At 39.3% G+C, this 15,271-nt stretch overlaps 1 protein-coding gene across 8 annotated transcripts in view; it reads left to right on the top strand.

Moving 5' to 3' along the window:
* The first annotated feature begins 872 nt into the window (after window positions 1–872).
* Window positions 873–15,271, top strand: part of CSNK1G1 (casein kinase 1 gamma 1) — a 155,139-nt gene continuing 140,740 nt past the window's right edge. For 5 of the 8 annotated variants that reach the window (XM_027553769.1, XM_027553771.1, XM_027553768.1 and 2 more), the window contains exon 1: window positions 1,001–1,107. The gene's annotated coding sequence lies outside the window, so the exon portion shown is untranslated. Of the gene's footprint in view, window positions 1,108–15,271 lie in introns of all 8 variants that reach the window. The other 3 variants (XM_027553767.1, XM_027553766.1, XM_027553772.1) reach the window with 2 other exon arrangements.

A 15,271-nucleotide genomic window follows, 5' to 3' on the forward strand; every position in this document is an offset into this window, starting at 1 on the left:
CTGAATGCCCGATTACACGTCTCTGAATATTTAACTGCCATAAACATATAGGTCATTTTTCTAAAAAGAGGATTAATTATGTAGATGGCTTTTGCTCCAAGAAGTGGTTTACCCAATATATTTCAAACTCAGATCACTTCAGCACAAGGCTATATGAGGTCTCTTGTTAACTTTTCTTGTCCACAGTACACGAATGAAAGTTTACTCTGAGTAGATTAAATGTCTTCCTCCTTCCCAAATTTGATTAGCGGCTTCCTTTGGCCTCTTCTCATTGTTTCTTTTAAGAATTAATTATTTCCAGGTTATACACAAGCAAGTGCAAACCTTACAAAAGAGAAGATGGGTGAAACTTTCTCACCATTGGGTTTCAGGGGCTTGTCACGTGGGAACGAAGTGCATGAAAAAGGTTTTATAACGGAAGAAATTCAAAAGCCCAGTTGAAACATAACTGAAAATCCACGAGAGGGAGATGCTTGCTAAACCGCCAGAAAGTAACTCCCTGGAGGGACCTGAGAGAGCCTTAGGAGGAGTCAATAGGTTCGCCCGGGATTCAGGGAGGGAGGAACAAGGAGTAAATCGTGGCTGGGGGCTCGTAGGGGGAATACAAGCGAAGGGAAAAGCAGAATTGGCTTCGTGACTTTGGCAGCGAAGCTGGTTCTCCGTTCAAGACCAGGAGCAGAAGGTAAGAGTGTATTACCCAAGTGGAGCATACGTTCCCAGTTACCTCCTGATGGTCCCAGAAGTAATGGGGACGGTTGTCTTTGAAGGCGCTTCCGCTTAGCAACCCCACGCGGTTGCTAAGGAGGGGCGATGGCGGGGATGACCCGGAAGTGGTGTTGTCCCCTTCTCACTGCCGGCTTTAAGTTTGTCCTATCGGGAGGGCCAGGGTGCTCTGCGCTGGGCCGAGGGTGGGGCCAGCGCTAGAGGTTCCGGATCGGCTTCAGCCGCCCCTCGGCTCCTCGCCTTACCCCTCCCCTCCCGCGCCTCTCCTCCCTCCCTTTCCTGGGAAGAGAGAAGCCAACGCTGCGGGTGGGTAGAGAAGCACTCGGCGCCTCCGGGAGGGGACTGCGCCCGCCCCATCTGAGTCCCGAAGCACGGCCAGACCAGGTACGCGCTCCGTCTTCGACGGGGTCCAGGAGGCTGGAGCCTGAGAGTGTGTGTGTATCTGGGGGCTTGTGGGGGGCCCCCTTCTCCAAATCGCGGAGGGGAGCGCGGAGATACTGGGTGGGGCGGAGGCCGGCGTGTGTAACTGTAGAGGGTTGCGGAGGTGGAATGGAAGGGTTGGGGGGTCACGGCTGACGGAGAGTTTCGGGCGGTCCGGTCGAGGTTGCGGAGGAGGCGCCCCCTCGTATACTGAAGACTTCGGCCGATGTGGACCGGGAGTTTGCCACCTGGAGGGTTATCTCTGAAAGAGGGGGGCATCCTCTGGGTCCAAAAGGAGAGCCCGGACCCTGGCGGGGTAGATGGGGCAATCGCATACTTCCATTGCCCGACTCTTCTGCCCACCTCGCTGGGATAGAGCCCGGCTTCTAGGGTTGTGGGGGTTGTGAGTCGGCTGGGCACCGCGGGGAGCCGCCCTTGGCAGAGCTAGGGCAGTAGAGTGGGTTAGGAGACCTCCCTCCTCACAACTTCCGTGCGCTTCCCCCACTTCTTCCTTTACTGCTCTCTAGCCCCAGTATCTTTACAGGAGCGGTCCCTCACTCCCCAAGTGGTGCAAGCATCACAGAGTAAAAGAAAAGAGGGTGGAACTGGGTTTGTTTCCCATAAATGATGCTTCGAATGTTTGGGAAGTGCCAGATTGACATAGTCAACCAAGTCTCCTAGATCAGTATTAAGTCTGGTCTGAATTTTAGAAAAGTGCAAGCCTGAAAAGCACCAACCTAGAGTCTAGTCTGGCATATCCTTGTTTAGTAGGTATGCATGTTTATAACAAACAGAGTTGGGGGACCTTCAAAACATAGAGGTCTAAGCGAGACATGTTGAGGCAAGCCTTTGCCAACATCTTTCTTACCTGCCAGTTAGCTTGCCCTAGTTTAAATGAAGCAGAAAGATCCTCTTCATTTATATTTCGATCAGAGACTGAGTTGTAGGTTCTTTGTGGTTATAGATGTATCAGAATAGAGACGTGAACGTTCAAAGAGAGAGAGAGACAAGGTTCCCTGCTTTTGAGCCTATCTCTTAATCTTTTAAGGAGATAATTGTGGTCAAGTGGAAGTATTGGCTTTGAGGTTAGGCAAATCTGGGATTGAACCAGGACTGCCTCTGGATAGTTGCTGACCTTGGGTTAAGTCATGGAACCTAGCAGAGATTCAGTTTCTCCATATGTAATATGAGTTAGAATTCTAATCAGTTTTATAAAAGGGGGGGTTAATGTATTTAAATAATAGCTTTAAATGAAAGCACCTTCCATTTGAAAGATGAATTATGAATAATCTTACACAGTCAGGGCAGCCCAGTTTTGTGGAATGAGGTTTGAGATAGGAGAAGAACTGGATGATGTTCCAAATCATGTATACACAGCAGGACTTTGATTAGCTTCTAGATATTGATCATAAGTAGCGTGAAACTCAGTTGTTAGTAGTTTCTTAAAACTCTGAAAAATAAAGCAGAATGTGTGCATTAACTGAAATAACCAAGAATGTTTCAGAGTTTTTTTTTTTTTCAGATTTGTGATGTGTATAGTATGGATTGATAAGTAAAACATTGTAAAATTTATAATGTATATAAATCTTAATTAACATCACATATTTCTGGAGAGAATTAAAATTGGGGCATAAAATAGAAAGTAGTTGTAATTTTAAGAATAAAATCAACACAAGGAGCCATGACTCATCTTGGAGTTAAACTGTTTGCAAAACTTAGATATGTGTAATATATGTAAAATAAGTGAAATGGAATGAAGCTCTGCCCTTAAGTCTTTTGTGATGATGATGTAGAAATATATCTCAGAAACATGAAATCTTTGTTAATTTGTTTTGTAGATTTTAAAATGATAGTTAATTTGTAACCTGTTGTATGTCAGATTTTGAGCTCATGTAGTTTGCTTTTTGGTGTAACTTAAAATTAGTAATTTTGAGGGGTGGGGGAGGTTATGCAGAGTGGCCTACAGGATCTTGTTCCCTGTGCATGGGTGTTTAGTTGTGTTGGACTCTTTGTGACCTCATGGACAGTAGCTCTCCAGACTCTGTCCATGGGATTCTCCAGGCAAGAATGCTGGAGTTGTTTGCCATTTCCTCCTCCAGAGGTCTTCCCGACCCAGGGATTGAACTTCATGTCTCCTGCGTTAGCAGGCAGCTTCTTAACGACTGAGCCACCTGGGAAGCCCTTAGTTCCCTGACCAGGGATCAAACTTCTATCCCTGCAGTAAAGTACGAAGTCCTAACTATGGGATCACCAGGGAATTCCTGGTAATTTTTAATTTTTAAATGTACTTTATACTCAACAGATAAATCAAATAACTTGCTTTAATAATAGTTTTTTTGTGTGTGAAAAGTGGTTACAAAATGTGTAATTCAGTATTACTTTTTAGAGAAGTTTATAGGTTTTCCATAATTTTGAGAGAATTTTCAAATATATTTCTTCTTTGTGTTTTTCTTAAACAAAGTTGAATTTTTTTTTTTAAATAAAACTGTCCAGCTATGTTGCATGCTCGTTGAGGTAGAAATACTATTTAAAATTTTATCCGTCACTGCAGCTACATAATAGGCACCCAATAGATATTGGTCAAATTGATAACTGGATGGATATATTTTAAATTATTGATAAGATACTTATACTATTTTTTAAAGAATTGAAATTATGTTTTTACTATCGTCGTGGACTTTTTGTAAGGTTATTCACCTTTCTAAATGGCTTTTCTGAGATTGTAAAGTCTTTACTATATATCTAAACATTTAACGGTTTTCCTGGATCATTATTTTTCAGCATCTTTGAATCTTAAAGTTGAGATCATATTATCTTGCTTTGGTAAAGCCATGAGAAGCTCTCATTTTTTTTTCTCTATCTTCTCATAAAACTTAAATAATTTATTTTGGTATAAGACATAGGATACTAGCTGTAAAAAGATATATCAGAAATGTGGGCAGTAGTAGAGACTGTTACATGTGATACTTTTCTCAATGACCTTTTCCACTTAAACAATGTATGTGGCCATTCCACGAATGTTTGCAGTTGTCATTTATGGAATTTGCTTGTCAGGAAATCTAAAAATGACTAAACCTTCCTTTAACGTCTGTCTCTTGGATGATCTCAGAAAGCCTTAGGAAAGATGGGGAAGGTTTATATAGCATACTAGAATATATAATGAACAAAGTACAGTTAACTTTATTGGTGTTGCCAAACCAGAAGTGAATTACTGTGGAAATGTTTCAGAAATGCCAGGCAATGCTTTACTCAAACCAAATGAGTATTCTTCCAGAGCTTGTTTCTATTTTAGAGCTTATTTCTCTTTGGAGCTATGATTTGGTCTCTAGTAAGGATAAATAATCATCGTATACAGAAAAAAAAGGCTGATATCATAGACAGACTTTATTCTCACCAGTCTTGATAGAAACTGCTTCAGTGGCCTCAGATAAATGAAAGTAGATTTTCATGAAAGAACTTTAGAATTTGTGGAAGGATAGTTTTTCTCTATTTAACATCTAACTTGTCTCTACTCATTTCTGCCTAATATAGAAGCTGGGAAGAAAAAAAAAAGAATTTACTTCAAAATTAGCATTTTATGTTTTGTAGGTTAATTATTTGGAGAGCTAAATTGGATTTTGACATTATTGAGATTTTGTTCAAGATGGACTCGGGAAAAAAAATTAAAAGAGATGCCATCTGTTTCAGATTCCTATTCCCTCACCCCTTCATGTTTTGTGGCTTTGAATTCATCAGATTTTTTTTTTTTCAAAAATCAAACCCCTCAGTAGATGTAGGTTATATAATTTCAGTTGTATCAGTGAACATGTAGCTAAAAGAACTTGCATTTATATTGAGTTACACAGAAAGATCTCAGAGGTTGGTTAAAAGTAATTGTTATTTCAAACTATCTGAACATTATATACCTTCCTACATCTTTGTTATCATTTGCTTAATAAATCATTCTTGTCATTACTGCTTGCCACTTATGGGTGGAAGCTGCTAAAAAAAATGGATTATGGAGATATATAATAAATCCTTTTTTCCCTCTGTTACAACTGGAAGAGAAGCTTCTTCTGGAAGAAGATTTTTTTAATTTACTGATGAATCCACTTAAACTTATTCTTTTTTTCTTTATTTATTTTCCATCTTTTGGCCTCACCTCATGACATGTAGGATCTCTTTTTTTCCCTGATCAGGGATCGAATCCAAGCCCACTGCATTGGAAGCACGGAGTCTTAGCCACTGGATTACCAGGGGACATCCCTAAATGTATTCTTTTAATAGTGAGTTTTGCCTTGTTGTTTTGGAGAAGGCAATGGCACCCCACTCCAGTACTCTTCTTGCCTGGAAAATGGACGGAGGAGCCTGGTAGGGTGCAGTCCATGGGGTCGCTAAGAGTCGGACACGACTGAGCAACTTCCCTTTCACTTTTCGCTTTCATGCATTGGAATAGAAAATGGCAACCCACTCCAGTGTTCTTGCCTGGAGAATCCCAGGGACGGGAGAGACTGGTGGGCTGCCGTCTATGGGGTCGCACAGAGTCAGACACGACTGAAGTGACTCAGCAGCAGCAGCAGCCTTGTTGTTTAGTTGCTAAGTCGTGTCCAACTCTGCGACCCCATGGACTGTAGCCTGCCAGGCTCCTCTGTCTGTAGGATTTCCCAGGCAAGAATATTGGAGTGGGTTGTCATTTCCTTCTCCAAGGGATCTTCTTGAACCAGGGATTAATCACGCCTCCTGTGTCTTCTGCATTGGCAGGCGAATTCTATACTATTGGGCCACCTGGGAAGCCCATGTGGATGTCCAATTGTTTTATTAAAATATTTTCTATCCTAACATGTTAATGTGGTATTTTTTAAAAAAGACTTTATTTATTTATTTTTGGCCACACAGCATGGGAGATCTTAGTTCCTCTACCAGGGACTGAACACACACCCCCTGCAGTAGAAGGTTGGAATCTTAACTGCTGGACCACTGGGGAGTCCCAAGACTATTTTTTAGAGCAGTTTTAGGTTCACAGGAAAGTTGAGAGGAAGGTACAGAGATTTCCTATCTACTCTCTGTTCCCACACATGCATAGCCTCCCCCATTATCTATATTCTCTACCCAAGTAGTACATTTGTTATAATTATGAACCTACATTGATACATAATCTCCCAAAGTCCATAGTTTAATTTAGGATTGATTCTTTGTACTGTACATACTACGGGTTTGGAAACATGTGTAGTAACATTTATCCATTGTAATAATATACAGAGTATTTTCAATGCCTGAAAATCCTCTGTGCTCTGCCAATTTATCCCTCCCACCACCCTAATTCTTGGGTAGTTTTTTCTTTTTTAGAAATAAAATGAATAAAATAATTCCTGGGGGTGGTTTTGAAATGAGATTTTTCTAACATTTTGAGATGTAATTGTTCAGTCTTGAGTTTGCATTTCAGAAAGGTTGATGCTGGGTCATTAGGTGTTAATTGACAGGTGCTGTAATTCTTTGAGATATGTAATGGGGCATTAGGAAATGTGAACTAAATGTACTTTCCACATAGCAATTGCAGGTGGTAAGGAGGCTTGATAAGAGATCTGAGTTGAGGAGTTTTGAACTGTTACTAAAGTTAAGGTCTTTTGCCGCTTGCATTTCATCGTCGTGCAGGTTTTGGCTATACGGACTGCTTTTGGCTGTCCTCTCCTGGGTCATCTTCCTATTGCAGTTGTTGAAGGCCATCCAGAAACCTGAGCTGGCAAAGTCTGAGTAGAAGGGACATCATAGGTGCTGCTGTAGCTGCCTGGTATTTCAAATTCGGATTCAGAGTGGAAATAACTATTTTAAAAGTAATAAAATGCTGTCCTGACGCACTGTTTCTCACATAGCCCAAGTAGTAATTGTTAGAATCCTCTTTCAGTTGGCTTTATAACTGTCCTGTCCTGGTTTTCTAGGACACCTATTTTCCAACACGCTTTAACCTTAAATTGGTATTGTGACATCCAAATATTCCAGTCATCTAGACTATGACGCAAAAAATGTGTACGCAAAAACTGTTTAAAAACTCCATGCTTGATGGATTTTGTTTCCTTTTTCACCTAGTTGAATAAAACAGACCTGAGGAACGATCTGTTTGTGTGAAAGCACTTAGGTTTTCCAAAGATAGATGCTCTCCCAATCAATCAATACATAAATAAGCTCGTTTAGCCTTTAATAGGATCCATCTGGTTAATGCTTATGTTTCTTGAGTTTCAGAGATTATGGAATCATAAAGTAAAAGAAAACTTGGAAATGGTCTAGTTAGACTTTCTCATTTTACAGCTGAGATTACTTAAGTATAGAGAGACTGAGACTTGATCTAGATTGTATAGCTGATGAATCACACTGGAACCCAAGTCTCCTGACTTCTATTCCAGTTGTTTCTGATATAATATACCAGTTTGTTCTCTTAATGAAGATAAATGATTTTGTAAGAAGTAAAATTTCCAAGAAATTTAAGTAGACTGTTAAATAACTACAGAATTAAAATTAAGGTATTTAGTTGAAATCCTAAATTAATTAGTTAATTTATGAAGTGTTGAGTTAGTATTTTTAAATACAAGGTGTCACTGGATCTTTAGTTATAAGCAAATTTATTACTTTTCATATTCTAGATAGAAATCAACCAGTTCAAAAATAATGATATTATAGCCTATATTTAGCAAGCACATATTTGACTGCATTAAAATGAATCTTAATGTATTTTTTCTTTGTGCAGTGGAGATAATCTGTTAATATTTAATGTCATAAAGCAACAGTGGAGTTCTACTTTATGTAGTGGTATATTTATAAAACTAGAGTGGAGTGTTATGTAAAACTGAAAGTACAGATTAATTTAATATGCATCTGGTGAATTCAGGGCTTGAAGGATGCACATCTGTTGAGAAAACAAATCATAGAACTATTCAGAGCTTCAGCATCTTTAAATATGTGGGCTTTGATTCTCTTTAACTGTTTTGAAACAGTCTTTAATGGATTTAGAAAAGGCCATTTGCTCTAAGGAAGCAACTATGAAGCCATTTATGATGCTATTAATCATTTTATTATTCTTCACAGCATTTTGATACATTAATTTTTTTTCAGTTTATTTATTGGGGGAGGAAGGAGTTAAATGACTCGCAGTAACAAAATGAGTTTGTTGCAGAACTGTATTTAAAAAAGGAGGGAGTATAGTTTCCTGAACTGGATAGAGTAGAAGTATTTAAAGCTCTGAATTTCAGTTTGAATGCACAATCGGTGAGGAAACACTCTGAGTTCCTACTGTGTATTATCATTGTACAAGTATTGTAGTTATGGAGGAGGAAATGGCAACCCACTCCAGTGTTCTTGCCTGGAGAATCCCAGGGATGGGGGAGCCTGGTGGACTGCCGTCTCTGAGGTCGCACAGAGTCGGACACGACTGAAGTGACTTAGCAGTATTGTAGTTAAGATGGAACTTCAAGATATAATCATTGATCAAGCTTGAGAATGAATTTAAAATGAAAGGTGGAGAGTAACATGATTTCATATGTAACCAAGTGCAAACTTGTTACACTCTAATAGCACTATAGGAATTTGGGGGGGAGAAAATTCAGTGAGCCTTCATTAATTCTGATGGGAAGAAGATTGAAGGTAAAGTAGGGATCTCAACTTTGCTGCTTATTAAAATCACATGGGGACTCTTGTCCCAGGATCAGTTGAACCAGAATCTCAGGGTTGGGACATTCATAGTTTTTTGTTTTGGGGCCGCACTGTGCACCTTGTGGGATCTTAGTTCCCTGACCAGGGATTGAACCTGTGCCGCTGTCCTGAACACTGGACTGCCAGGGACTTCCCCTACTCCTAGTTTTTAAAATCCTCCCCAAGGTGATTGTAATGTGCAGGGGGTGTTGAAAACCACAGGCTTTAAGGATGGGTATGATTTGGATAGTCAGGAAAGTATTTCGGGGCAGCAGAGTTATAGCAGGGTCAGGACAGTTGGGCACACCCTGTAAAACTAATGAAAGTTGTATATTCGGTTTAGGTAATAGGGAGAAATAAGACTAAGGAGGCAGAACGAAAGTATGAAAATGTTAGTCAGTCATGTCTGACTCTTCTCGAGCCCTTGGACTGTAGCCTGCCAGGCACTTCTGTCCATGGAATTCTCCAGGCAAGAATACTGAAGTGGGTTGCCATTTACTCCTCTAGGGGATCTTCTCAACCCAGGGATTGAACCTGGGTCTCCCGCATTGCAGGCAAATTCGTTAACCACCTGGGCCACCAGGGAAGCCCTTAAGGAGGCAGAAGGGTCCTATTTTAAGCAATACTTCTCAAAGTGTAATTCCTCAACCAACAGCCTCAGAATCACCTGGAAATTCATTATGAAGCAAATTCTGAGGCTCTGCTTGCTACTTGCTGAATTGGAAACTTCAGGAGTAGATTCCAACAATGTTTTTAACAAGCAATCCGTATGATTCCAATGTACACTAGAGTTTGAGAACAGCAGTTAACAGAGGCTGACGAAAGGCAGAGAATATTAGATTTGATGTCTAGTAAGTGACACATTGAAGGTTTTTTCAGCTGGGGAGTAACAGGATGTATATATATGCAAGGTAAATCTGATTATGATGTGCATATCCTTTGGACTAAAAGAGGAATGAAGAAAGCCAGTTGAGGAGGTACAGACATAATCTAGTGGATATAATCTGGCAGTGACAGCCTGTCCTAGGAAAATCTTAGTGAAAACACAGAGCAGTAATAATAGTGGTGGCAGTTTAGCGTTTGTTATATGATAAGAGTTTGCTCAATGCTTTGGACACATTCTCACAGCAAGCCTCTGAGGTGTAACTGTTATTCCCATTATACAGATCAGAAAGTGAGGCAAAAAAAGGAAGGTTACCACCAGCTTTCACACTGTTGATAAGTGGGAGACGCAGGATGTCAAGCTCAAGTACTTGTGCCTCTTGAAGAAAAAACTTATGGTACCTGGAGACTAACTGGAGTTCAGGAGATAAACAAGGCTCAGAGAAGTTTCAGTCCTTGGTGACAGATAGCAAGGGGAAGTGACTGTCAGAAGGGAAATAGTCCTTATAGTGAGTACTGGCTAAGTCATTCAGCCCATTTGAAACTATATTGTAAAAGTGATCATGAGAAATAATGGAAATTTTTGTATTGTGCTTTTTAAGTATAAAGTCCAAAGTAAGTTGGGATAGCTGAGTTTCTGAGTTTTGTTTGGTCTTTTTGCTCATGGTGAGTAAGTTTAAAACCTCATTGACAAAAAAAAAAAACCTCATTGAGCTTTCAAAAAATATCTTTTAGATTTTAGTGTAGATAAATCTTTGAGTAAATTATACCTGAGAAGCTTTCTGTAAAACCACTCTTCTCTTTCTAGAGAAATATTGTGATTTAGGGAAAGGTTTAGGAACATCTTCAGATAGTTTAAGAAATATTTGTGTTACTTTGTTTTAGTTGGGAAGCAGTCAATATTGATAGTAAAATAACTTGACATGTTTGGGTACTTGTTTTCATAAAAGGTTATCAGTTATTCATCGAGATAAAATTGACATAATATAAAATCAGCCATTTTAAAGTGCACAACTTAGTGGCATTTGCTACATTCAGTGTTGTGCAAACCATAACCTTTATATAGTTTCAAAACATTTACATCATTCCAAAAGGAAAATTCCCAAACCTGTTAAGCAGTTGCTCCCTGTTCCTCTCTCCCTCCAGCCGCTGGCAAACACTCATCGGCCTCCTACCGCCATGGTTTACCTAGGTTGGGTATTTCATATAAATGGGATCATATGGTATGTTACCTTTTGTGTCTGCTTCTTTCACTTAGCATAACTTTTTCTAGATCCATCTATGTTGTAGCATGTATCAGCACTTCATTTCTTTCTAATGACTGGATGATATTCCATTGTATGGATATACCACATTTGTTTATCCATTCATCAGTTGATAGGGGTTTTGGTTGTTTTTACCTTTTGGTTATTGTGAATAGCTCCTGTGAATGCTGACATAAAAGTTTTTGTTTAAATACCTGTTTTCTGTTCTTTGGGATAGGTTCCTAGGAATGGAATTACTGGGTCATATGGTAATCTTGGAAGATCCCCTGGTGGAGGGCACAGCAACCCACTCCAATATTCTTGCCTGGAGAATTCCATGGACAGAGGAGCCTGGTGGACTACAGTCCATGGGGCGGTAAAGAGTTGGACATGACTGAAGCGACGTAGCACACAAACACACATGATAATCCTACTTTTTATTTTTTGAGGAACCACCACCTGTTTTGTAGTGACTGCACCATTTTACATTCTCATCAACAATGTCCAAGGGTTCTAATTTCTCTGTATCCTCACTGAAGTTTGTTATTTTATTTATTTATACTTCGTCGTGCAACTTGGAGGATCTTAGTTCCCTGCCTAGGAATTGAACCTGGAGCCATGGTGGTGAAAGGGTTGAGTCTTAACCACGGGACTTCCAGGAATTCCCTGTTTATTTTGTAATTATAGCCATCCTAGTGGGTATAGGTATCTCACTGTGATTTTGATTTGCATTTCCCTCATGGCTAATGGTGAGTATATTTTTTAGAACCCATTAGCCAGCTGTGTATCGTTTCTGGTCTATGTAAGTCCTTTGCCAATTCTGTTTTTTGGTAGAGTGTACATTTTACTTGTTTATTGTTGTTGTTCAGCTGCTCAGTCATGTTCAGCTCTTTGTGACCCTGTGGTCTGCAGCACGCCAGGTCTCCCTATCCTTCACTACTTTCCAGAGTTTGCTCAAACTCATGTCCATTGAGTTGGTGATGCCATCTAACCATCTTGGCCTCTGTCATCCCCTTCTCCTTCTGCCTTGAATCTTTTCTAGCACGATGGTCTTTTCTATCAAGTCAGCTCTTCTCATCAGGTAGCCAGGACTCATCAGTCCTTCCGGTGAATATTCAGAGTTGATTTCCTTTAGGATTGACTGGATTGATCTCCTTGCAGTCCAAGGGACTCTCAAGAGTCTTCTTTAGCATCACAGTTTGAAGGCATAATTCTTTGGTGCTCAGCCTTCTTTATGGTCCATCTGTTACATCTGTACATAACTACTGGAAAAACCATACCTTTGACTAGATGGACCTTTGTCAGCAAAGTAATGTCTCTGCTTTTCAGTATACTGTCTAGGTTTGTCATAGCTTTTCTTCCAAGGAACAAGCATCTTTTAATTTCATGGCTGCGGTCACCATCTGCAGTGATTTTGGAGCCCAAGAAAATAAAAGTCTCTCACTGTTTCCACTTTTTCCTCCATCTATTTGCCATGAAGTGATGGGACCATATGCCATGATCTCAGATTTTTCAATGTTGAGTTTTAAGCCAAGTTTTTCACTCTCTTCTTTCACCTTCCTTCATCAAGAGGCTCTTTAGTTCCTCTTCGCTTTCTACTATAAGGCTGGTGTCATCTACATATCTGAGGTTACTGATATTTCTCCCCTCAATCTTGATTCCAGCTTGAGGTTCATCCAGTCCGGAATTTTGCACGATGTGCTCTGCATATAAGTTAAATAAGCAGAGTGACAATATACAGCCTTGACATAACTCCTTTCCCGATTTTGAACCAGTCTATTTTTCCATGTTCAATTGTAACTGTTACTTCTTGACCTGTATACAGGTTTCTCAGGAGGCAGATAAGGTGGTCTGGTGTTCCCATCTCTTTAAGAATTTTCCAGTTTGTTGTGATCCACATAGTCAAACGCTTTAGCGTAGTCAGTGAAGCAGAAGTATATGTTTGTCTGGAATTTTCTTGCTTTTTCTATGATCCAGTGGATGTTGGCAATTTGATCTCTGGTTCCTCTGCCTTTTCTAAATCCAGCTTGTAAATCTGAAAGTTCTTGGTTCATGTACTGTTACTGTTCACTTGTTTATATAATTGGTCACAGTTCACATTTTAAGTAATTATTAATCAAATAGCACTCTTTTCCTCAATCTTTCATATTTCCTAAGTGACTACTGGTCACATTCACATAATGGTTCCTTCTTTGCCTTTCCTTGCTTTAAAGAAATATTGAGGTAAAAAATATATATATAATAAATTTCTATACAAGGATTCTTGTTTCTTTGCATGCCACATAATCTTTTGTACATTTTGAATATTATGTATTGACTTTAGACATCAGATTCCTCCCCTCCTCAGGGTTTTTTGTTGCTTCTTATTGTGGATTATTGTTAATTTCATTGTTGTTTGTTTAGTGTCTTTTCTAAACTATTTTTGTTATGTATATATTCTTTGTCATGTGTGGTTACTGAAGTCTGTGTTCCATTAACCTTGCGGTCAACTAGTATTTTGACCCAGTTCCCTTTAACACCTGGAGACCATAAATGTATAAAAGAAAAAGAAAAAAATACTGTCCTACTTTTAGTTGGATGGTTCTGTGTTTGGGTACTCTAGTGTTAGCTGGGCTATTTACAACCCTGTCTTCGCCTTTATTTCCTGTTTGGATGGAGCCTAAGGGTCAGCTAGAGGTGAAAGTCTAGGGTCTTCTTAGTCCTTTTCTGTGTGTGCATTCAGCCTTGGAAATATTTGTGGACTTCTAGATTCCTTGTAAGAGTTTACAAAGCCCGTTTCTCCCCACGTATCTCCTTTCTCAAGCTCTCACTTGCCAGGCTTTTAGCTCTCTGTGTTATCCTGCCTATTTTCCCCTCCCCTGGGCTGCTTGCCCTGGGAGTGCTCCAAGTCAGGCAGAACAAAAGCACCTTCTTGTGCCAGTTTTTGAGGAAGCTGCCAGTCAGGTCATAGTGTTCACTCACGTTTCTTTGAGAGTAAGGCTTGTGTTGCTCCCTTGCACTGTTGGCCTTCAGCAGGTGTGCAGCTGCCATCCTTGCTGCCTTTGTTGCACTGGGGAGTGGGGAATGGTAGGTAGGCAATTAGAAACACCACATTGCTCGCTCACTTCAGTGTAGGCGCTTCTTTCTTTGCTAAGCTTTCTTGGTTGTTGTAATTTTTATTAGATTACACAGGTCTGCAGAAATTAATTCTGATTTTTTTTCCAGCCTGTGTGTGTGTGTACATATGTGTATGTGTGTGCAGTGGATGGAGCCCTGGAGTTCCCTACTGTGTCCATTACAATTTTGTCCTTCCCTTGCCGCCCTCCTTTTTCTTCCCACTGAACCTTTTCAAAGCATCTAACTTAAGTTTTTACAGTATTTTTTTTTTCAAGAACTACACCATATATAGAGAGTCACATATGGTTTAAAGACTAGAAGTAAACACTATACCCATCACTCCATCAAAGAAATAAAAATACAACTGGTATCTTAAAAGGTTCTTTTTCTGACCTAGAAGGAATCATTATCTTGAATTCTGTGTTAATTGGATATGCACATAAGTAGGAAAATATCATCCATAGCTAAGAGAAAAATCAGTCAATAGAAATAGACCTAGAAATGCTGAAATGATAGAATTAATACACCAAGACTTTAAAAACAATTATTTTTAAAAGTTTAAGTATTTATATGCAAATGTGAAAATACTTAGGGGAGAAATGGGTATAAGATATGACATAATGAAATAAAATTTTCAAGCTGAAAAATACTTCAGTTGTTGCTTTTAATTCAGCATTTTCAGTTTTTAGTGGGCAGATCATTTAAATAATCTGCCATATTTCTGTTCGCAAAGTTCTGTCCTCCCTTCCCTCCTATCCCCACCCCCGGAGGCTTTTTTTCATCTAATAATTCCCAAGCTGTGCTGTTAAGCTGTTTCATTAATTTTCTTATCATTAACTTTACCCAGTGTCATAAGTTTAAGAAATTAGAAACAATTTCATCTTAGTTTTAACTTACCAAATGAAGAATGTCAATAATATGGCTTTTTCAGATAATAAAAGATAAAAATGCTGAGATCAAAAAAGGGGCACATAGTGAAGATTATGAATGAAGGCAGTAAGGACTAATATGGTTAAAGAGCTAAGTATTTAGTACAGAAATACTTGAGAATGATTAAATACAGAGTATATATACAGTTTAAAACTGTGCTTACATATTTAATATAAATATATTTTGATTTAAGTTTTTAATATGTGTGATAAATAGTGAATAACATTTTATACTCTTATTGTATATATAGCTATCATTATCTTTTTTCTTGAACTGCACATTTTTAATCATTTTGTGGGTGAGGCTAAGCTGTGCCT

This window comes from Bos indicus x Bos taurus, chromosome 10, assembly GCF_003369695.1.
Source record: "Bos indicus x Bos taurus breed Angus x Brahman F1 hybrid chromosome 10, Bos_hybrid_MaternalHap_v2.0, whole genome shotgun sequence".
Lineage (NCBI taxonomy): Eukaryota > Metazoa > Chordata > Mammalia > Artiodactyla > Bovidae > Bos > Bos indicus x Bos taurus.